Source organism: Oryctolagus cuniculus, chromosome 21 (genome assembly GCF_964237555.1).
Source record: "Oryctolagus cuniculus chromosome 21, mOryCun1.1, whole genome shotgun sequence".
Taxonomy (NCBI): domain Eukaryota; kingdom Metazoa; phylum Chordata; class Mammalia; order Lagomorpha; family Leporidae; genus Oryctolagus; species Oryctolagus cuniculus.
Window position 1 is genome coordinate 28380969 of NC_091452.1, and position 23222 is coordinate 28404190.

The 23222-nt window shown below is 44.6% G+C and overlaps 1 pseudogene; it reads left to right on the top strand.

The window, feature by feature from the left end:
• LOC103345643 (protein APCDD1 pseudogene) overlaps positions 1-23222 on the top strand; it is a 170218-nt pseudogene that overhangs the window by 48366 nt on the left and 98630 nt on the right.

Below are 23222 nucleotides of genomic sequence, written 5' to 3' on the forward strand. Positions count from 1 at the left end.
TTCATATTGATGACTGCGATTCTGAGTTTCTGTGTGTAATACATCTTTAAGTAACTTTTGTAGGGCTGGAACAGTGGCGACCAATTCTTTCAATTTCTGTTTGCTATGAAAAGTCTTTATTTCACCTTCATTCACAAATGATAGCTTTGCAGGATATAATATTCTGGGCTGGCAGTTGTTCTCTCTTAGTACTAGGGCTATGTCTCGCCATTCCCTCCTAGCCTGTAGTGTTTCTGATGAGAAGTCTGCTGTGAGTCTGATTGGAGATCCTCTGAGAGTAATCTGATACTACCCTATTGCACATTTTAAAATCTTTTCTTTATGTTTCACTGTGGTGAGTTTAATTACGTGTCGTGGTGAGGATCTCTTTTGGTCATGTTTTCTAGGGGTTCTATGAGCTTCCTGTACTAAGATGTCTCTGTCCTTCTCCAAACCCAGGAAGTTCTCTGCTAGTATCTCAATAAAAAGGCCTTCTAATGCTTTCTCTCTTTCCATGCCTTCAGGAACTCCTAGAACTCAAATGTTGGGTTTTATTTAATAGTACCCTGTAGATTCCCAACAATATTTTTTAGATTTCTAATTTCCTCTTCTTTTCTTTGGTTTGGCTGTATGTTTTCCTGTGCTCTGTCTTCTAAGTCTGATATTCCCTCTTCTGCATCACTGACTCTGTTTTTAAGGCTCTCTAATGTGTTTTTCATTTGATCTATTGAATTCTTCATTTCATTTCAATTTCTCTTCACTATCACAATTTCCTGTTCTACTAGTTCTTGCATTTCATTTTGATTCCTGCTTAAGATTTCCTTTTCACAAGAGAGATTTTCTATCCTGTCCGGTAAGGATTTCTGCAGTTCAAGACTTTGTTTTTGAAAACTTCTACATGTTCTTATCATAATTTTTTTGAAATCCATATCTTGCATTTCTTCTATCTCATCATCTTCATAATCTTGTATTGGGGTGTCTTGTTCATTTGGGGGTGTCATAATGTCTTCCTTGTTGTTGTTTCCTTGGTTTCTGCATTTGTTGCTTGGCTTTGTGGAGATATTCATTGGTTTCTTCTTTCCTCGCTGTGGAATTTTTTTCTCATTCTACTATGACTCTATTAAATGGACTGTCTGCTATTTGATGGATCCTTAGAGGCTTCTGATGGGTGTGGCCAGAGAGCTCTGTTTGGTTCTTCAGGGTTAAGGGTGTGTCAAATGTGACACACCCAGGTTAGGCATAATACATCTCTCTCTCTCTCTCTCTCTGATTCAGAAGGGAAGTAATTCTACACAGCTTCCTTTTCAGTACAGGTGCATAGATTCTATGGCTTGGGTTCTGAGCCATGGGCACCGGTGCCCTCCATATAGGTCCCCATGAACCAGTAGTTCCAGAAGAGTTTACTCTGCTGTTTCTTCCCTAACTCTTCCTTGAACCTGCAGTATCTCCACTTTTATTAAACTGTCTTTTCCCAGACTATCGATGTGCTCCCTTCCTATTCTGCCATCTTGCCCTCCTCCCATTTCTGGCTTCTGTACCTCTGCTTGCTTGATAATGGCCAAGGCCACCAGACTATGGTTTCTCCTGTCTTGTCCTGGATGCAACCACAAGATAACACAGGTGGCACCAAGGTCAATGGCACCATGTTTGACCCTGACTTGGAACAATCAAATAATTAAATCATTACATTTTTTCAATAAGGTTACAAAGAAACTGGCTGATTGGCTAAGTGCTTCTCCCTTCTGTATGTCTGAGTCTTGCTTGCACAATTCTGCACATGTAATTAAATGACTGATAAAAAGTAGGTTTTGCCTTTACAAACTCTCTGCACCTGCAACTCTCTGCTGGCTTCTCGAGACTTGCTCTGAGAGGGCAGTCACCAGCTGGACACTAAATATTCCTAATTTGACCTCAAAAGTCTCACTGTGTTTTTAATCTCTACACCCCAAAACTAAAGAAGCTCAGGTATGGATGTGGTTGTAGCTGTAGCTCTCCAGGGCCTGATGTCACAAAGGGAATGAAGTGCCCCTGGCACCAAGTGACACTTTCTTGGGGCTGGGAGTCCACACACATCCCTGGTCACTATCAGTTTATGTTGGCTTTGGGCAAGCTGATGGAGATCCACTCAGCATCTCCAATAGCCAGGTCAGTTCTCTTAGGCCAGGTGGGTCTGTGAATCTTTGGCTGCTCTGCTGTGTTTCCTGTGTACTGCTGAGTGTGCCAGCCATGGAGAGAACCCCAGGGAGGCTCAAGAGCATCCACATTTCAGTCATTTCCACATTCCCTCACACTGACAGTTTGGTTGTAATCCCTGGGATTAGTGATGACTGGGTTTCATGGAGAATTGAAATAGTAAATCCTGACAACTTAAAGTCAACACAGAATTGACTCTGCAGCATGGGCCTTCCCCATTCATTCTCCATTTGAATCAACTATTGGGTTGATCCTTGCAAGCTCACAACCCTGATGGACACATCACTTTGTTTCTCCAATGTGTTAGCCTTGAGGTGGTCGAGGAGAGTGTTCAGTTATACATAAGTCATCCCACAGAGCAGCTAGGGCAGGGACAGGCATGGAGAAGCACTGACTGAAGAAACATTAGTTGGGAACAGGAAACATGTCAGCTGGTTGGAGATATAACAGGAGCTTCAACTATGTTACTTTTGCACATGAATTGTTTCACATTTAAAGGATGGATAAAAAAGCCAACAATATTTTTTGTCACAACCACCACAAATGGAGTTAAGTATTGTAGAATCTGAGGTTGATATTATTATTATGACCATGTCACATGTGAGGAAATAAATCAGGTGGCAAGGAGAGACCTCTAGTGATCTGATTTTCAGGCTTGACCAAGGGGGCTTTCATCAAGAATGGAAGGGCCCTGTGTTTTGTATTTCCTCACTTGTGCAGAATGGTGCACAAAAGAGACTTTGTCTAGTAGTGGTGGGAGGGCTGAAGGAGTCAAGGACAGAATTTGGGGAGTCAAAAATACAGGGTTGAACCATTTGGGAATTAGAGTGTTTATATTGGCAGTAGGTCTTACTCTTCCACAGACTTGGGAAGTAATGCTTACATCAGTGGTGCTTAGGAAATAGCAGCTATTTTCTTCAGGATTCAGGTTTACTTAGTTTTAACCTCACAGTCATCCTAACACAGGTTCCATTAACATTTCCACACCACAGGCAGGGAACTGAACAACAGAGCAGCTGAGGAACATCCTCAGGTACACGCAACATTGTCATCAGGCATCAGGAAGCTGTCCCCATTCTCTGGTTCAGTGCCTGATGCTGACTTTCTCCATCATCTCATGGAAATACAGCAACCGTTCTCTTATTTCACGGCACACCCAACTGCGAGAACTTACTCATTCCTGCTCTGACCCAGGTGGCTCCTCCAGGCAGCCCACAGTAAAGAGATCCATGATTGGGCCTGGGAAGAAATCATTTCTTATTTTGCCAAGAAGATGGCAACACCATTCTTGAGTGAATGCATTTCCTTTCCTCTTCCTACAGGAATACGAAGAACAGCAACAAAAAGACAACTCATTTGCCCCTCAACAGCCTTTTGTTCATTTGTTCCAGGACCACACCCATAGCACCAGCAGTAACCAAAACACACAGGTATTCAAGTCCCTTCTATAAAGTGCCCATGGGATTGGAAATAACTATGCACATCTTGCATGTGACTTAAGCCATCCCTGTGCCAATAAATCATTACAAATTGTACTGCCTAATACAATGTAAAGGCACTGAAAAGGAATATGTAGTTTAAGGAATAATGACAAGAAAGACCTCTACATGTTCTGTATAGATACAACTGTTTCTGAATATTTTCCAAGGTTATTGAATATGCCAATTGGGGCACATGTCTTTGGAGGTCACTGAGTTAAAAGATCCACATGGGGATTGATCTTTGAGGCGGAAAACTCATCACTGGCCCCATAGTCACCGAGCAGCACCAGAGTGGGCTCTGACAGGAGACCAGGATTAAGCTTCCAGTATCACCTCCTATGACCTTTGACCACTGAAGTCACTGTGAGAACTGAATTGTTAAGGTGACTCAGGAGTGATGACTGTGGTCTGTATTCAGCCTACCATCTTCAGAGACATACTGTACAGACATCTTAATTCATGTTCTTTTTACCAAAATAGAATTCTCACGTGATAAATTGACACATTTAGAGTGTATAGTATAGAGGCTGGCATAGTGGCATAAGAGGTTCAGCCACCACCTGCAATGTAGGCATCCCATATGGGTGCTGATTCTAGTCCTGCTGCTCCACTTCTGATCCAGCTCCATGCCAATGCTTCTGGGGAAACAGTGGGAGATGGCCCATGTGCTTGGTCTCCTGCCAGCCACATGAAAGATCTGGAGGAAGCTCCTGGCTTGTGGTTTCAGGCTGGCCCAGTCCTGGCTCTTACAGTCATCTGAGGGGACTGAACCAGTGGATAGATCTCCCTATCATTCTCCCCCTCTCTCTGTCACTCTGCCTTTCAAGTATATAAATCTTTAAAAATAAACAAAGCATACTGTTCACTGGGTTTTGGTATATTCAGGGTTTCCTGTCTTGTCATTTCAGTACTTTTCTCATCATCTCAAAGGGAAACACCATACTCCTTGCCAGAGAACCTCATTCTCTCCCCCTGCCTTGCCTTGGTAACCCTTATCTACCTCCTGTCTCTGTGGATTTATTTTCACTTCTGGCCATTTCATGGAGATAGAGTGTCACTTTTATGTCTGTTTTCTTTCAATAAGCAAAATATATCCAAGGTTCATCCATATTATAGCATATATCCACACCTGATCCTTTTATGGCTGAGTAATATCTACGGTGTGAATGCAACATATTAATACTTTTCATTTATCACATACTGGGTAAATGGGTAACTTACACATTTGGCTACTATGTATACTGATACTCTGAACTTTTCTGAGGAAGTGTCAAACTTTTAAGGGAGGGGCCGGCACCGTGGCTCACTTGGTTAATCTTCCAACCTGTGGTGCCGGCATACAATATGGGCACCGGTTCTATTCCTGGCTGCTGCTCTTCCAGTCCAGCTCTCTGCTGTGGCCCAGGAAGGCAGTGGAGGATGGCTCAAGTGCTTGGGCCTCTGCACCTGTGTGGGAGACCAGGAAGAATAACCTGACTCCTGGCTTTGGATAGGCACAGTTCCGGCTGCATTGGCCATTTGAAGAGATCACCAATGAAAGGAAGACCTTTCTCTCTGTCTCTCTCTTAAATTCTGTAACTCTACCTGTCAAATAAATAAAACAAATTAAAAAAAAACTTGTATGGGATTTTTAGAATAAAGTGTGAAGTTTAAATCCCACAACATTATTAGCAGTACTTCTTAAAAAAGGATTACAGCCATACCAGTGTTCATCTTCTCAGAGATACTTTGTGCATGACAGTTCATTCTGGAGGCCCTTGCATGTCTTTGTCTTTGCCTTCCAACTTACTAGGATGTGAATTTCTACTAGTGCAGTTCATTGAACTCCATGTATATTTTTGCATCCTATGATGTGTCAGCGATAGAGGCATGAGAGATATTCCAGCTGCTGATTGACTCCTCTGAAGTACTTTCTACAACTGTAAGATCACAGCTGGGAACTGGGTTCCCAATCCAAGTTTTCCCCATGTGTGGAATGAGCCCAACGACTTGGACCCTCACTGCTGCCTCCCAATATTCATAGGAGCAGGAAGCTGGAAACAGGAGACAGAGCTAGGGAATCAAATTGAACCATTTCTTTGTTGGATATTGATGTCCTGTTTGCTTTATGACTAGGCCAAACACCCATGCATGTTTTGATTATTCTTGTTCAAAATGTTTAGGCAATTTGGGGACACAATTCATATATTCTTGCTGCCCCTGTCTCTCTCATATCCCTGTCTCTCTGGACTCTTTATGCATATGTGTTATGCTTGATGGTGTCCCACAGGTTTCTGAAACTATTGTTTGCTTATTATTATTCACTGGACTGGGCCATCTGCAGGGTCTGATCCACAGGTTTGGTGTTTCTTTTGCCTGTTCAAAGGCCTATTGTATGAGGAGTTTGTCCTCCAACGTTTAAGCCTTAGGGCTCAATGTCTGTGTGGGAGGCTTTCTGTGGAAATAAGGTGTTCACAGGTAGAGTCAGGGATGATGAGCTCATCCTGTGTCAGAGTGGGCCCTGATCCATTGCTGTTGTCCTTCCATTCCAGGTGAATGTGGATGTGGAAGGAAGAAGACTCTGATGGCACAGGCAGAGGCTGGGAAGTTTCAACTGCAAAGCAACAACCCAAGGGTGGAGGCAAGCGCCAGAAACTAGAAACAGGCCGTGGAGGACCGTACGCTGGAGCCTTCAGATAGAGCAGGGAGCAGCAGGCCTCTGACATCAGGCCCTGCCCTCCAGAACTGTGAGCAACCTTCCTGCTTTAAAGCCAGGCACATGGCAGTAAGGAGCTATGGTGACTCGAGGAAGCTGGTGCAGGCCCCTGCAGGGAGTTCTCAGTTGTTCTTTTGAATTCCAGAAACTTGAGTCACTCCTCTCATAAGATATATTCCCTTACTGTTATTTCCTATCCTGTGAAATACTTCTGTTGATGTTTGTAGTGCTTAACACATAGATTCCTTCACTAATTTGAGTATAGTGTGAACGCCGAGTGCTCTGGGCCTAGTGAGTTCCATGTCTGTACTTCCTCAGAGGTAGTGTCAGCTGGCTGCAGTTTTTCTTGGTGATTCTGCTTGTGTTGGGAGATCCTGATGCTGAGCACTCCCAGGGTCAGTGCTTCCTGTGGAGGCCCCCCTGGACTCAGAACAAGTTGTGACAACAAGAGTGACATTTGCCAGACAAGGTCCCAGAGTCTGATTGCCTAGGGTGTTCATTGGTGCCTTCTTCCCAGCCCATGGGTAGATTCTAGTACCCCAGGAGGAGCAAGAGGTTTGTGTATGTGAGAAGTCCAGCACCTCGAGCCTCTCTCATCAGAGAAGGGTGCACCTGTGCATTTCTAGATTCCCAGGAGTGTGCCAGAGCTTCCTGAGTCCCCTACAGACACTCATGACTTAGCTCTGCTGCAATATTGTTGGGTTAGTTTGTCCTTTATCTAAGGGAGTTGTCAACTACTTAGAGTATCCACAAAGTTAAGCAGTGGCTGTGATAGTTTTGAGAGTTTTGCTGGGGACCATTGTTTTTTTTTTTTAACTTTTATTTAATGAATATGAATTTCCAAAGTACGACTTATGGATTACAATGGCTTCCCCCTCATACCGTCCCTCCCACCCACAACCCTCCCCCCTCCCACTCCCTCTCCCCTTCCATTCACATCAAGATCCATTTTCAATTATCTTAACATAGAGAAGATCAGCATAGCACACATTAAGTAAGGATTTCAACAGTTTGCTCCCACACAGAAACATAAAGTGAAAAATAATAGATGATTTTTTTAAATGATGATGAAATCAGATCAGACCTATTGTCATGTTTAATCCCAGTGAGAGTCAAGTTGGGAATTGATTTTTTTTTTTACAGAAGATCAGTTTAGTATGCATTAAGTAAAGATTTCAACAGTCTGCACCCCATAGAAACACAAAGTGAAATATATAGTTTGAGTACTCGTTATAGCATTAAATCCCAATGTACAGCACATTAAGGACAGAGATCCTACATGAGGAGTAAGTGCACCGTGACTCCTGTAGTTGACTTTACCAATTGACACTCCTGTCTATGGCATCAGTAATCTCCCTATGCTCCAGTCATGAGTTTCCAAGGCTATGGAAGCCCCTTGAGTTCTCCGACTCTTATCTTGTTTAGACACGGTCATAGTCAAAGTGGAGGTTCTCTCCTCCCTTCAGAGGAAGGTACCTCCTTCTTTGAAGACCTGTTGTTTCCACTGGGATCTCACTCACAGAGATCTTTTTGTCAGTGTCTTGGCTTTCCATGCCTGAAATACTCTCATGGGCTTTTCAGCCGGATCGGAATGCCTTTAGGGTTGATTCTCAGGCCAGAGTGCTGTTTAGGACATCTGCCATTCTATGAGTCTGCTGAGTATCTCACTTCCCATGTTGGATCACTCTCCCCTTTATTTATTCTATTGGTTATTGTTAGCAGGCACTAGACTTGTTTATGTGATCCCTTTGACTCTTAGTCCTTTCATTATGATCAATTGTGAACTGAAATTGATCACTTGGAATAGTGAGATGGCATTGGTACATGCCACCTTGATGGGATTGAATTGGAATCCCCTGGTATGTTTCTAACTCTACCATTTGGGGCAAGTCAGCTTGAGCATGTCCCAAATTATACCTCTCTTCCCTCTCTTATTCCCACTCTTATGTTTAACAGGGATCACATTTCAGTTAATTTTCAACACTTAAGAATAACTGTGTGATAATTACAGAATTAAACCAGTCATATTAAGTAGAACAGACAAAAAAAATACTAAGAGGGATAATGTATTAAGTTGTTCATTAACAGTCAGGGCTATGCTGATCAAGTCACCATTTCTCATAGTGTCCATTTCACTTCAACAGGTTTCCTTTTTGGTGTTCAGTCAGTTGTCACCGATCAGGGAGAACATATGGTATTTGTCCCTTTGGGACTGGCTTACTTCACTCAGCATGATGTGTTCCAGATTCCTCCATTTTGTTGCAAATGACTGGATTTCATTGTTTCTTACTGCGGTATAGTATTCTAAAGAGTACATATCCCATAATTTCTTTATCCAGTCTACCGTTGATGGGCATTTAGGTTGGTTCCAGGTCTTGGCTATTGTGAATTGTGCTGCAATAAACATTAGGGTGCAGACCGCTTTTTTGTTTGCCAATTTAAATTCCTTTGGGTAAATTCCAAGGAGTGGGATGGCTGGGTCGAACGGTAGGGTTATCTTCAGGTTTCTGAGGAATCTCCAGACTGACTTCCATAGTGGCTTGACCAGTTTGCATTCCCACCAACAGTGGGTTAGTGTCCCTTTTTCCCCACATCCTCGCCAGCATCTGTTGTTGGTAGATTTCTGAATGTGAGCCATTCTAACCGGGGTGAGGTGAAACCTCATTGTGGTTTTGATTTGCATTTCCCTGATTGCTAATGACCTTGAGCATTTTTTCATGTGTCTGTTGGCCATTTGGATTTCCTCTTTCGAAAAATGTCTATTGATGTCCTTGGCCCATCTCTTAAGTGGGTTGTTGGTTTTGTTTTTGTGGGGTTTCTTGATCTCTTTGTAGATTCTGGTTATTAACCCTTTATCTATTGCATAGTTTGCAAATATTTTTTCCCATTCTGTCAGTTGTCTCTTCACTCTCCTGACTGTTTCTTTTGCAGTACAGAAACTGCTCAACTTGATGCAATCCCAATAGTTGATTTTGGCTTTGACTGCCTGTGCCTCCTGGGTCTTTTCCAGAAATTCTTTGCCTGTGCCAATATCTTGAAGGGTTTCTCCAATGTTCTCTAATAACTTAATCGTGTCAGGATGTAGATTTAGGTCTTTAATCCACGTTGAGTGGATTTTTGTGTAAGGTGTAAGGTAGGGGTCTTGCTTCATGCTTCTGCATGTGGAAATCCAGTTTTCCCAGCACCATTTATTGAATAGACTGTCTTTGCTCCAGGAATTGGTTTTAGAACCTTGGTCAAATATAAGTTGGCTGTAGATGTTTGGGTTGATTTCTGGTGTTTCAATTGTGTTCCATTGGTCTATCCATCTGTTTCTGTACCAGTACCATGCTGTTTTGATTACAACTGCCCTGTAGTATGTCCTGAAATCTGGTATTGTGATGCCTCCGGCTTTGTTTTTGTTGTACAAGATTGCTTTAGCTATTCGAGGTCTCTTGTGCCTCCATATGAATTTCAGCATCATTTTTTCTAGATCTGTGAAGAATGTCTTTGGTATCTTGATTGGGATTGCATTGAATCTATAAATTGCTTTTGGGAGAATGGACATTTTGATGATGTTGATTTTACCAATCCATGAGCATGGAAGATTTTTCCATTTCTTGGTATCCTCTTCTATTTCTTTCTTTAGGATTTTGTAATTCTCATCGTAGAGATCTTTAACGTCCTTGGTTAAGTTTATTCCAAGGTATTTGATTGTTTTTGTAGCTATTGTGAATGGGATTGATCTTAGCAGTTCTTTCTCAGTCATGGCATTGCTTGTGTATACAAAGGCTGTTGATTTTTGTGCATTGATTTTGTATCCTGCCACTTTGCCAAACTCCTCTATGAGTTCCCATAGTCTCTTAGTGGAGTTCTTTGGATCCTCTAAGTAAAGGATCATATCATCTTCAAAGAGGGATAGTTTGACTTCTTCCTTCTCAATTTGTATTCCTTTGAATTCTTTTTCTTGCCTGATGGCTCTGGCTAAAACTTCCAGAACTATGTTCAATAGCAGTGATGAGAGTGGGCATCCCTGCCTGGTGCCAGATTTCAGTGGAAATGCTTCCAACTTTTCCCCATTCAATAGGATGCTGGCTCTGGGTTTTTTATAAATTGCTTTGATTATATTGAGGAATGTTCCTTCTATACCCAATTTGCTTAGAGTTTTCATCATGAAAGGGTGTTGAATTTTATCAAATGCTTTCTCTGCATCTATTGAGATAATCATATGGTTTTTTCTTTTGCAGTCTGTTAATGTGGTGAATCACATTGATTGATTTGCGAATGTTGAACCATCCCTGCATACCAGGGATAAATCCCACTTGGTCTGGGTGGATGATTTTCCTGATGTATTGTTGTACTCTATTGGCCAGAATTTTATTGAGGATTTTTGCGTCTATGTTCATCAGGGATATTGGTCTATAATTTTCTTTCAGTGCTGCATCTTTCTCTGGCTTAGGGATTAAGGTGATGCTGGCTTCATAGAAAGAATTGGGGAGGATTCCCTCTTTTTCAATTGTTCTGAATAGTTTGAGAAGAAATGGAATCAGTTCTTCTTTAAATGTCTGGTAGAATTCAGCAGTGAATCCATCCGGTCCTGGGCTTTTCTTTGTTGGGAGGTCCCTTATTACTGTTTCAATTTCTGTCTCAGTTATGGGTCTATTTAGGTTTTCTATGTCTTCATGGTTCAATTTAGGTAGATTGCATGTGTCCACGAATCTATCCATTTCTGATAGGTTTTCCTGTTTGCTGGCATACAAATCATTGTAGTAATTTCTTATGATTCTTTTTATTTCTGTGGTGTCTGTTGTTACGTTTCCTTTTTCATCTCTGATTTTAATGATTTGGGTCTTTTCTCTTCTTTTTTTAGTTAGTTGGGCCAATGGGGTGTCAATTTTGTTTATTTTTTCAAAAAATCAGCTTCTCGCTTGGCTGATTTTTTGTAGTGTTTTTTTTTTTTTTTTTGGATTCAATCCTGTTAATTTCTTCTCTGGTTTTAATTATTTCTCTTCTCCTACTAGATTTGGGTTTGGTTTGCTGCAGTTTTTCTAGGTCCTTGAGATGCGCTGAAAGCTCATTTATTTGGTACCTTTCCAATTTCTTGATATAGGCACCTATTGCTATAAATTTGCCTCTCAATACTGCTTTTGCTGTATCCCATAAGGTTTGATATGTTGTGTTGTTGTCTTCATTTACTTCCAGAAAGTTTCTGATGTCTCTTTTGATTTCTTGAATGACCCAGTGTTCATTCAGGAGCATGTTGTTCAGTCTCCATGTGTTTGCATACTTTCTGGGGTTTCCTGAGTTGCTAATTTCCAGCTTCATTCCACTGTGGTCTGAGAAGCTGCATGGTATGTTTCTAATTCTTTTAAATTTGCTGAGACTTGCTTTATGGCCTAGTATGTGATCAATCCTAGAGAAGGTTCTATGCGCTGTTGAGAAGAATGTGAAGTCTTTAATGTAGGGTTGAATGTTCTGTAGATATCTGTTAGATCCATTTGGGCAATAGTGTCGATTAAATCTGCTGTTTCCTTGTTGATCTTCTGTCCGGATGATCTGTCTATTTCTGAGAGTGGAGTATTGAAGTCCCCCAGTACTATTGTATTGGAATCTAAATGTCCCTTTAAGTCCCTTAACATATCTTTTAAATAGACCGGTGCCCTGTAATTAGGTGCATATTCATTTATAATAGTTACATCTTCCTGTTGAATTGAACCCTTAATCATTATATAGTGCCCCTCTTTGTCTCTCTTAACAGTTTTTGTATTAAAGTTTATTTTGTCTGATATTAATATGGCTACACCTGCTTTTTTTTGGTTTCTGTTGGCATGGAATATCTTTTTCCAACCTTTCACTTTCAGTCTGCATGCCTCTTTGTTAGAGAGATGTGTTTCTTGTAGGCAACAAATAGTTGGGTTGTGTTCTTTGAGCCAGTCAAACGGTGTCTTTTAACTGAAGAATTCAGACCATTAATGTTCAATGTGACTATTGATAGGTAGTGACTTTGCCCTGCCATTTTCCCGGAGATATTTTCTAGTATATGCTTTGAGCTTCCCATGCTCTTTTACTGGTGGGTGTTCTTCCTTTCCCTTCTTTCATATTGATGGCTGTGTTTCTGTGTTTCTGAGTGTAGCACATCTTTAAGTATCTTTTGCAGGGCCAGACAAGTGGCCACAAAGTCTTTCAATTTCTGTTTGCTATGAAAGGTCTTTATTTCACCTTCATTCACAAGTGAGAGCTTGGCAGGATATAATATTCTGGGCTGGCAATTTTTCTCTCTTAGCACCTGTGCTATGTCTCGCCATTCCCTCCTAGCCTGTAGTGTTTCTGCTGAGAAGTCTGCTGTGGATCTGATTGGAGATCCTCTGAGAGTAATCTGATGTTTCTCTCTTGCACATTTTAGGATCTTTGCTTTATGTTTCACTGTAGTAAGTTTAATTACCACGTGTCATGGCGAGGATCTCTTTTGGTCATTTTTATTGGGGCTTCTATGAGCTTCCTGTACTAGGATGTCTCTGTCCTTCTCCAAACCTGGAAAGTTCTCTGCTAGTATCTCACTAAAAAGGCCTTCTAATCCTTTCTCTCTCTCCATGCCTTCAGGAACTCCTAGAACCCGAATGTTGGTTTTTTTAATAGTATCCTGTAGATTCCCAACAATATTTTTTAGATTTCTGATTTCCTCTTCTTTTCTTTGGGTTGACTGTATCCTTTCCCGTTCTCTGTCTTCTAAGTCCGATATTCTCTCTTCTGCTTCACCCATTCTGTTTTTAAGGCTTTCTAATGTGTTTGTCATTTGATCTATTGAGCTCTTCATTTCATTTTGATTTCTCTTCAGTATCACACTTTCCTGTTCTACTAGTTTCTGAGTTTCATTTTGATTCTTCCTTAAAATTTCATTTTCACGAGAGAGATTTTCAATTCTGTCCAATAAGGATTTCTGTAGTTCAAGGATTTGCTTTTGAAAACTTCTAATTGTTCTTATAAATTTTTTGAAATCCGTATCTTGCATTTCTTCTATCTCATCATCTTCATAATCTTGGTTTGGGGTGTTTTGTTTATTTGGAGGCATCATAGTGTCATCATTGATCTTGTTCCCTCGATTTCTGTGTTTGTTGCTTGGCATAGTTAATTCTTGTTTCGTCACTGTGCGTTTTTTTTTAAATTTTTATTTTATTTTATACTATGTCCGTGTTAAGTGGACTGCCTGCTGTTGGAGGAGCCTTGGAGGCTTGAGATGGGTGCGGCCTGAGAGCTCTGCTTGGTTCTTCCTGGTTAAGGGTGTCCAAAAGTGACACCCTCAGGTTATGCATGGTAAATCTCTCTCTATTTATTTATTTATTTATTTATGTATTTTATTCAGGGGGTAAGTAACACTGCATGGCACTGCTTCTCCCCACAGTCTGTTTAGGCTCCTCTGGACTCCCACTGGGTTGCCTAGGCTACTAAATTGTAGTGATTCAGTTCCTTAGCTCTCCGCTGTTGATATGTAAATCCAGAGACAGGGCCTGCTCTTTGTCTCTTGGGAATTCTTCAAGCCTTGAGAGAGAAACCCCCAAGCTCTTTTTTTTTTTCCTTCTTTCAGGTAGTGAGTTTGCTGCACTTTCCGGCCCCCCTCTAGATTCTGACCCCCGTTTCCCCGCGAATGTCTCGGGTTATTGAGCTCACCTCCCCTTCCAGCTTGATGTGTGGACTCCAAGCCCTGGACATCGGAACTCTCCCCACTGTTGTCTGTGTTTTTTCATGCACTCTCCTTCCCGCACTGGCGCGCAGACCCTGCGGCTTCCACGGCACCCGCGGTTCGGCTTCCACGTGGTGGGCGACCTTGTTCTCCCAGTAGGTCCTCCGATTCACAGCCACTCAATCCAGAAGAGTTTACTCTGCAATATTTTCCTGGTTCTTTTTCTGAGGCTACTGTAACTCCCCTTTTATTAAACTAAATTTTCCCGGACTATCGGTGCGCGCCCTTACTATTCCGCCATCTTGGCTCCGCCCCCCTGGGGACCATTGTTCTTATCACCTTGGACAAGCTCAAGGTCAGGTCAAGTTCAGCCTAGAAAGTGGGTTCTCCGCAAAGGCAGCAGACTCCTCAGAGAGTGCTCATTCTCTATGAATAAGGCTTTGGGGAAGCCACAGACTGATTGTGCTCCCGGCAGTGGCTGCCCACTGCTGGTTTTCACCATGAACGTGGGCTTCCGTTTTCTGTGTTCCTGTGGAACTGCAGAGCAGCAGGTTGTACTCAGGACAGGGAGACTGCCACCAACCCCCTGTTCTTCCTGAGAGTCAGCTGTGCTTTGTTTTTCTGTGCTCGGTACTGCCTGGGTTCCTGCAGATGTTGGGTTAGTTTCCAGGATTCTTGAAATGTTAATGGCCTTTTGGCCCTTTTCCCTTTTGTGCTGGATGGGCTTGCTGCCCCTGCACCTTTGGGCATGTGGTCTTCAGGCCACCTGCTCCATGCTTCCTGGCCTGCATACTCCTCCACATGGTGGCTAGTGGTGTTCGGTATGAATCCAGATTTCTCTGTCTTTTTTAGATAGGGCCCTCACTCTCCTATGCATTTCTCCCACTGAATCAAAAGATTAAAAACTTACAAAATGTTAATGGTGACTGTTTTTGGCAGGTTTCTCACTGATTTATTGGAGGGCAGAATTGGAGGGCTTTTAGCTGCTGTTTACTATACAGTCATCTACTTCTCCTTTTTGTGGCAATTGTAAGGATATAGCACATAACTGACTACCCTTGGGAGCTTGTGACTGTCAGAATATGCTGTAAATTCTCTCTCAGAGTGAAGGGCCAGAGCGCTCAGGTGATGAAGATATTTAGGTGTGTGTGGAGCTGCTAAAGGGCTGTGGACTCCCTCAGACAATGACAGAGGACATGGGTGCCATGTTGAGACGTCATGGTCCCAGCCTAACTTGGAAGTGCAGAGGCTGAAGTGGATGAGAGCAGCAGTGAGGCTGAGGGCACAGTGAAGAACCTAAGCAGCCACGTCCTGTGCAAGATCTTGAGGAGAGCAAAGGAGGTGGAGGAGGGGGAGAAGGGGATGGGAGGGGCAGGACAGGGGTCACTGGCCCATGGGGTTGAGTCATGGCTTCTCCCATTCTGCCTTTCTCCAGTGCCTTCCACGACCAGTGGAGATGTCTTTGATCTCTGTCTTCATTGCTCTCTTCAGAGGTTCCATCAGCTTTGGACAGCTCTATAGGCTAGATGAGTTGGTGAGTGTTCTGTTCTCTTTGGCAGCTCCTTTGTTTTCAGAAACACACAGGTGATTCTGTAGAAATTGACCCTAAAAATCCCTCAGCCTCATCAGGATTTCACCGGCTTTACATGCACATGTGTGTGTGTGTGTGTGTGTGTGTGTTGCTGTATGAAATACATCAGCTCAGTAATACGGTGCTAGAAAAAGAAGATCCATGTAGGAAATGGCATACTAAGAAGGTAGCTGGAGGAAGGAGAGACATTTGTATTGACAACCATGCACACAGCAAGAATAGTTCTAAGTAGCACAAAAACAGGTGGATAAATGTGCGTAGTATTGTCCTCTGAATAATAGAGTAGTTATGTCCCCTAGCAATTCCACTGCTGGTGATATGAGGAAATTTAGAATTCAAGGACAGTGGGATTTAAACATACACCTGAAATATATACTTTGTCAATAGAAGGTAGTTAAAGTTCCAGACATTTTTGTGATAAAACAAACACTTAGTTCTTTCCTCAATAACTAAGGATCTTGGCAATTTGGCCACATCCATGGAGTCTTCCAGTTTGTATTTTTTAAAAGATAGGTAGATCTATTTATGTATTTATTTGAAAGGCAGAGTTAGAGAATGAGAGAGAGAATCCAGTCTCCCATCCACTGGTTCACTCCTGAAATGGCCACAATGGCTGGAATTGTGCCTTTCTGAAGCCAGGAGCTTCTTCCATGTCTCCCATGTGGGTGCAGGGGCCCGAGTACCAGAACTGTCATCTGCTGCCTTCCCAGGTGCAATAGCAGGGAGCTGCATTGGAAATAGAACAGCCAGATGTTGAACCAGTGCCCTTAGGGGATGCCAGCACCACATGTGGCAGCTTTCCTCACTATGCCACAGTGCCAGCTCAGTTCTTCCACTTCTTTTTTTAATAAATCTTTTTTTATGACAGGCAGAGTGGACTGTGAGAGTGAGACAGAGAGAATGGTGTTCCTTTTGCTGTTGGTTCACACTCCAATGGCTGCTGCGGCCGGCGCGCTGCGGCAGACACACCGCACTGATCCTATGGCAGGAGCCAGGTGCTTATCCTGGTCTCCCATGGGGTGCAGGGCCCAAGCACTTGGGCCATCCTCCACTGCACTCCCTGGCCACAGCAGAGAGATGGCCTGGAAGAGGGGCAACTGGGACAGAATCCGGTGCCCCGCCCGGGACTAGAACCCGGTGTGCCGGCACAGCAAGGTGGAGGATTAGCCTAGTGAGCCGTGGCGCCAGCTTACATTTCTTTACTGAAGAAAAATCGGTCACCTTCACAGATATTGGAAGAGGCAGGTTTTCAGCACAGCACCCGATGCTGCTTGGGACATGCACATCCCTTGTCAGAGTGCCTGAGGTTGATTTCCTGTCCTACTTCTGATTAATTTTCTTCTAATGTGCACCCTGGGAGGCAGCAGGTGATACTGGGTGCTGTTGGTTGCCTGTGATTCAGGTAAGAGACCCAGAGTGCCTTCCTGTCTGCTGGCTGTGGCTTGGCTTCAACCAGGCTGATGTGGATATTTGCATGGTGAACCTACAGAAAAGATGCATCTTGATCTCTTTCTAAAGATTTTATTTATTTATCTGAGAGGCACAGTAATATTAAGGGGTGGGGGGTTGTTTTCAAGATACTCCATCTACTGGAGATGCTCCATCCATTGATTCCCTTCTCAAATGGTTAAACTTGTGAGAGCTGGGCTGATCTGAAGCCATGAGCTGGGATCTTAGGACCTCTCCTTCCTTCCTCTTTCAAATGGGGATGGGATGGGAATAGCAATGGGAGCAGCAGAGCTCAGGCAGCAGCTGTTTGTACTGCAGAGACTGTTAGTAGCCCCAGTTGACATGTTGGACACTGAGGCCCAGACCCATCAAGTACCTCTCTCATGGTGGGGGTCTGCAATCCATACTCTTAGCTTTCAGCTGAACTTGTAACTGCACCCTCCTGTCAGTGAGGTTGGAGGGAGGAGGAACTGAATGTGGTGTTGCCGGCAAAGCCTTGACATAAAGAGCTGCTGAGGAATGACAGCTGCCTTGAGGTGTGGCCCTTGTCTGCTGTCAGGTTGTTTCCTGTGTGCTCTGGAGAGCAGTGGTTGGCCCTGGTAGAGGTGAGTTTGGACAAATGTGCAGAGGTGCGAACCTGTTCTAGATGATGGACAGAATCGAGTGCTTAGGGCTGAGCTAAGACCTCCCTGAGTCTTGCTGGTGAAGCCAGGCCCTTGCTTTTCTGGGTGGTGCTTTGTTTTTGACATGTCACCATGTCTGTACCCAGGATCATTCAGTGCGGTTGTCCGAAGCTTAAAGCATTCAGTCCTTAGGTCTTTATTCCAGGGACTAGAAAATAGGGAGTATGAGAGAGAAGGTTGAATCCTCTGAGCACAGTAGTAATTCCTGTGAGTGGGATGCATGTGCAGTGACAAGGAATTCAGGGAGTGCCCTGAGAGGTCCAGCCTCGGTCTTGATAGATATTTGCCCTGAAGGTGGTTTGGTGAATGGGCATCCCAGTGTCAAGCAAAAGATCAAAATGTAAAACCAGGTGAGAAAACTTCAGACTCCTTGGGGAGGAAATGAGGGAAAAGCTGAATTTACCTTGTTGCAGAAAGAATTTAAGTCCATGTGTCAGTTTACTCATAATATGCATTTTCCATGACCTTTTGAAGTCCCTTCATAAAGGAACTGCTGGAAGTAGCTCGTATAGACATCTTTCCTTAGTGTGGTGTGTTCATTGCCATCAGTGACCTATACTGATGCTTTATTATTCACTAAAGGCCACAGTTTATTCAAATTCCTTAGCTGTACCCACGTCTGTTTTCTGTGCCAACACTACATCCAGAATTTAGTCTCAGACTCTTCATGTTTTTCTTATAGAATCCATTTCCTACTTTGAAATGTACACACACCCACTCACATGCACACACACTCTCTCTCTCTCTCTCTCTCTCTCTCTCTCACACACACACACACACACAGAGAGAGAGAGAGAGAGAGAGAGAGAGAGAGAGATCTCAAGACCTTCTATCTGCTAATACAAATACAAAGGTGGGACTGGGCCTGACTAAAGCCAGAAACTCCATCCTGTGCTCCCACATGAATGACAGGAACCCAAGCACTGAGGTCATCACCTGGGCCTCCCAGGGTGCACGTGTGCAGGAAGCTGGATCAGAAGCAATGGTGGGACTCTATCTCAGGAAATCCAATATGGAATGGGGGCATCCCAAGCAGATGGCAAATCTATTGTACTGCAATGCCTATCTCCTTAGACCTGACTTGATTATGATGAGATTGATGTCTTGAGAAGTCCAGGCCACAGATTGATGGATGCACCTGCCCTGGCATGTATGTGGGACTAGGTATTTCCTAGATATGTCCAGGTTATGCAGCATGGTTTGGGGTTTGATTTGTGTGAGAGAGAGCAAGAAGGAAGATGACAGCATTCCAGGCATGTGGGAAGTGGGCCATAGGAAAGAAGATCTGAGTATGGCTGTTTCCATCTCTTATTGCAGCTCTCCTAATAATTAAAATGAAAATAAGTTTTTAAAAACTTTGTTAGCCCTTATTTTAGCAAAGATTGCCCCCCCCGGAGTTTTCTCCTCTCTAGCATGTGCACATTGTGCCCCCAGAAGTTGACCTATTACAGTCTGTGTTCCCGACCCACATTTGAGCCCCAGCAGAGGCCTGTGCTCAGTTAAGCTGGGATTCTCTGCATCTGACAGTCAAGGCAATTTCTGGAGGCATGTTTTGTCAGTGACCTCACTTTTCTGTAGGATATAAGACGAGTTGGTGACTTCAGGTGTTCAGCTTTTGTCTTGTGGCATGGCTGGGAGTGACTGTTGATATGCTTTGTACATGTGGGTTAAAAGATATAAATCAATTAATCTCTTTTTGTAAAATGGGACTCTAACTTAGCTTGTTTCCCCTGCAAATCGTCTCTTTGCTTTCCCTTTCCAGATCTGAATGGAAGAGCGGCAAGGAGGACATCTCTGCATGTTGACAATCAGATCACCCGGGCATCAGTGACATCCTAGAGATATGGTTATCCTTGGTTATTGTGGAGCAATGAGTTTTCTTCCTCTGTTCTTCATGGCCTGCGAGCTTCGATGCCAGATGTGTGCTTTCTGGCTGAGCTGTGAGTGTAGATTTCCCTAAGGGACCAGGTGTGAATGTGTAGAGTGTAGACTGCTGGTGTGTGTGAGGAGTGATCCGGCCAATTTCAGCCCAGAGAGGAGGTGAGAAGTGGTTGCTACCACAGCAAGAATGACCCTTCCTGTCTCCTCCCTTCCTGGGCTCATTGATCCTGGGCCCCATCCCTTAAGTTCAGCCACAGCTTTCGTTTTTGTTTTTCCTTCATTTAGAGATTTATTCATATATTGAAAAGTCTGAGTTACAGAGAGAGAGAAGGAAAGGCAGGGAAATTCCATCCACTGGTTCACTCTCCAATTGACTCCTAAGGCTGGAGCTCTACTGATCCAATGCCAGAAGCCAGAGGCTTCTTCCAGGTGTCCCATGTGTGTAGAGGGGCCCAAGGACTTGGGCCATCTTCTACTGTTTTCCCAGGCCATAGCAGAGAGGTGGATCAGAAGTAGAGCTCCCAGGATTTGAACCAGTACCCATATGGGATGCCAGCACTGCAGGCCACAGCTTCACCCACTATGCCGGCACAGGTGCTGGCCCATCAGCCACAGCTTTTCTGCTCAGGAGGAGTCATTATGGCCTTTGGCTCCTTCTACTCCCTAGCCCCCAACCCTCCAGCCCCTGTTTCTTGCACCACAGGAACATTTTCCCCTAGGATCTGACCTCCTGTCAGCACTCACAGAAGCCAGCGTTTCTCACACTGGATCAACAGAGCACAGACACAAAAAACAAAACGATTATGGTGTTTAATATTAAATAAGACTCTTGTGTGGTGAGGAGCCAGCTGGAGGCCATGAAAGGAGCTGCCTGGGGGCAGAGTTGTGCCATGTCCTGGAGGGGAGGGAGGAAGGGTCACGCGGGAGGGTCTATATCCATAGGTGCTGGGAAACTGGGTATGAAGATGCAAGGAAAGGTGGGAAGGCCAGGCATAAAACTGCCCCTGGGACCAGCGGGAGGAAAACAGAGGGCAGGAGACGTGGTTGACCTTTCCATGGACTATGCTGGAAACAGGGGGTGAAGGGTCCATTGCCTCCTCTGGAGGGCGAGTGTAGGTTGGTGTTGTGTCCATGGGCTCCTCTGGAGGAGGAGCCCATGGGATAGTGGTAACCATTGGTTCCTCCCTTGGTGGAGCATAGGATGGTGTGGTGTCCAGGTGCTACTCTGGAGGAGGAGCCTATGGCATTGTGGTGTCCATTGGCTCCTCCTTTGGTGGAGCTTAGGAGGTTGTGGTGTCCAGGGACTCCTCCCATGGGGGAAACAAAGGAGGATGTGGGTCAATAGGCTCCTCCCATGGTGGAATGTTGGGACTGTGGTATCCCTGGGCTCTTCCCGTGGTGGAACTTGGGGAGGTGTGGATCTGCCCAAGATGGTTCTTATGTGAGTTTGGTGACCATGGGCTCTGGCCAAGATGGTTCATATGGGGGTGGGGTGTCCATTGGTTCTGGCCTACATGGTTCATAAGGCGTTGTGGTGTCCAGGGCTCCAGCCAGGATGATACATAAGGGGATGTGGTGTCCATGGGCTCTGGCCAAGATGGTACATAGCGGGGTGTGGTGTCCATAGGTTCTGGCCAAAATGGTTCATACGGAGGCATGGTGTCTATCGGTTCCAGCCAAGAAGATGGTTCTTATGGGGGCGTGGTGTCCATGGGCTCCTCCTCCCGAGGTGGAGTATATGGAGGAGTGGTGTACATGACTTCTTCCTGTAGGGGAGCAGAGAGGGATGAGTTGTTTATAGCTCTCTCTTTTCAGGGAACATATGGGGGTGATGTTTTCCTTGGGGAGTATAGGGGGAGAGATGTCCATGGCTTCCTCCTGTGGAAGAGTATCAGGGGGTAAAGTGTCCATATCCTGGATGAATGGATAATATATTTTGCAGGCTTGCTTCCTCCACCTCCCATTGCTGGTTCATCTGGTAGGATCAGGTGTACTCAGTACAGGTCCAAGAAGGGAAAAAGCAGGAACGATGTGTACTGCTGTGCACCTGGGTGACCTCAGCGTCACCTCCCAAAGTGCTTTTGCTTTCTGTTACAAATGAATTATGTGTAAAGGTTGATTTGGGGAGTAAGAAATTGAAAAGAAGCTTCCATCTGCTGATTTGACCCTGAAATGGCCACCACAGATGACATGGTAGCTGGCCAGACAAGGGCCTGGCACTTCACCAGTGCTTCCCAAAATGGCCATGTACTTGAGCCATGTTCTACTGCCTTCCCAGGTATATTAGCAGGCAGCTGGGTTGGAAGTGCAGCAGCTGGGACTCAACCCAGCACTCCTTTGGGATGCTGGTGTTGCAGGCAGTGGCTGAGCCCACTGCACCACAGCACTGCACTCACACATGCTCCCCTACAAAGCTTTCAGATTTCCATGATGATCAGGTTACCTGGCTCAGGGGGTGGTGGCATCCTGGCCTTGCTGATGTTCACTCTGTTGGAGGACACATATTGTCGAGTCTGAAGCCCACAGACAGTGGTCAGCAGTGCCACGATGGCCCTGAGTTTTCTCATCATCAGACTGGGTTTTCTGATTTTTGGTCTGTAAGACCTATGGTATATTGCCCGTGGAACAACTGGTCCAGGGCCAGATGCGGGATTGTGACCCCCACCTGGACCTAGGGGCCCCTTAGGTCAGTGTTCAGGCCCAATTGCTGGGGCTGGAGAGGTGGCAAAATTTGCTGCCCGAAGTTTTTGACAATAAGCTGGAGAGTCTAATATTAGACTTCCCAAAGCACTTTTGGCTGCTATCGCTCCGAAGGGCTAAGGCCAAAAGGCCACATCTATAGATTAGTCATCATAGAATGGGCACTTCGCACAAAATCTGCTGCTAGGGGTGCGCATTATAGAGAGAGCAGGGCCTGGAAATGGGTGTGTCAAGGGCACAGGCTAGGGATGGAGTTTGCCAAGGAGTTTTCCAACTCAGGAGTTGCTCTCTGTGCAGATGACACAGATGCAAGTGCCCCAGCAAAGGCTGCCGATCCCCTCTGGACTCTTGTGTCCCTCCAGGCTCCTACTGAGGGCAGAGGGTGTCTGTATTGAGCATCGTGAGCTGTTGGTAGTGCAGTGGCCCCCTCAGTGCTTTTCCAGGGCCTAGAGCCCTCAGGGCACTGGGCAGGACCCATTGCCCAATCCCTAACCCTCAGGTGGGTGAGTGCTTGGAGCAGTCTCTTGACAAGCAGGTCCTGTAGGCTATGGCCGCATTGGTGTCACCCAGTGTGGGTCCTCCTTCCCTTGTCCTGGAAACACTGAGGAGAGAGCCCTCAGGGCAGAAATGCATGTGCCCCTCAGAGCCTGAAGTGCTGGCAACATAGTTTTGGGCCAGGTAGGCTGGGAGAGACATGCTGACCATATAACTGAGATTCCATTCCTGCGAGTTCTCTGGGGAAATGCCAAGTTGGATTTCCACAAAGACCTGTTTATCAATCTGTTGCTGCTCCATTCCCAGATCTAGATCCTGAGGTGACCCAACTTCATCCTCTTATTTAAAAAAAATTTTTTTTTATTTATGAATGACAGAATTAGAGAGAGAATGATCCTTCATCTGCTAGTTCTCTCTC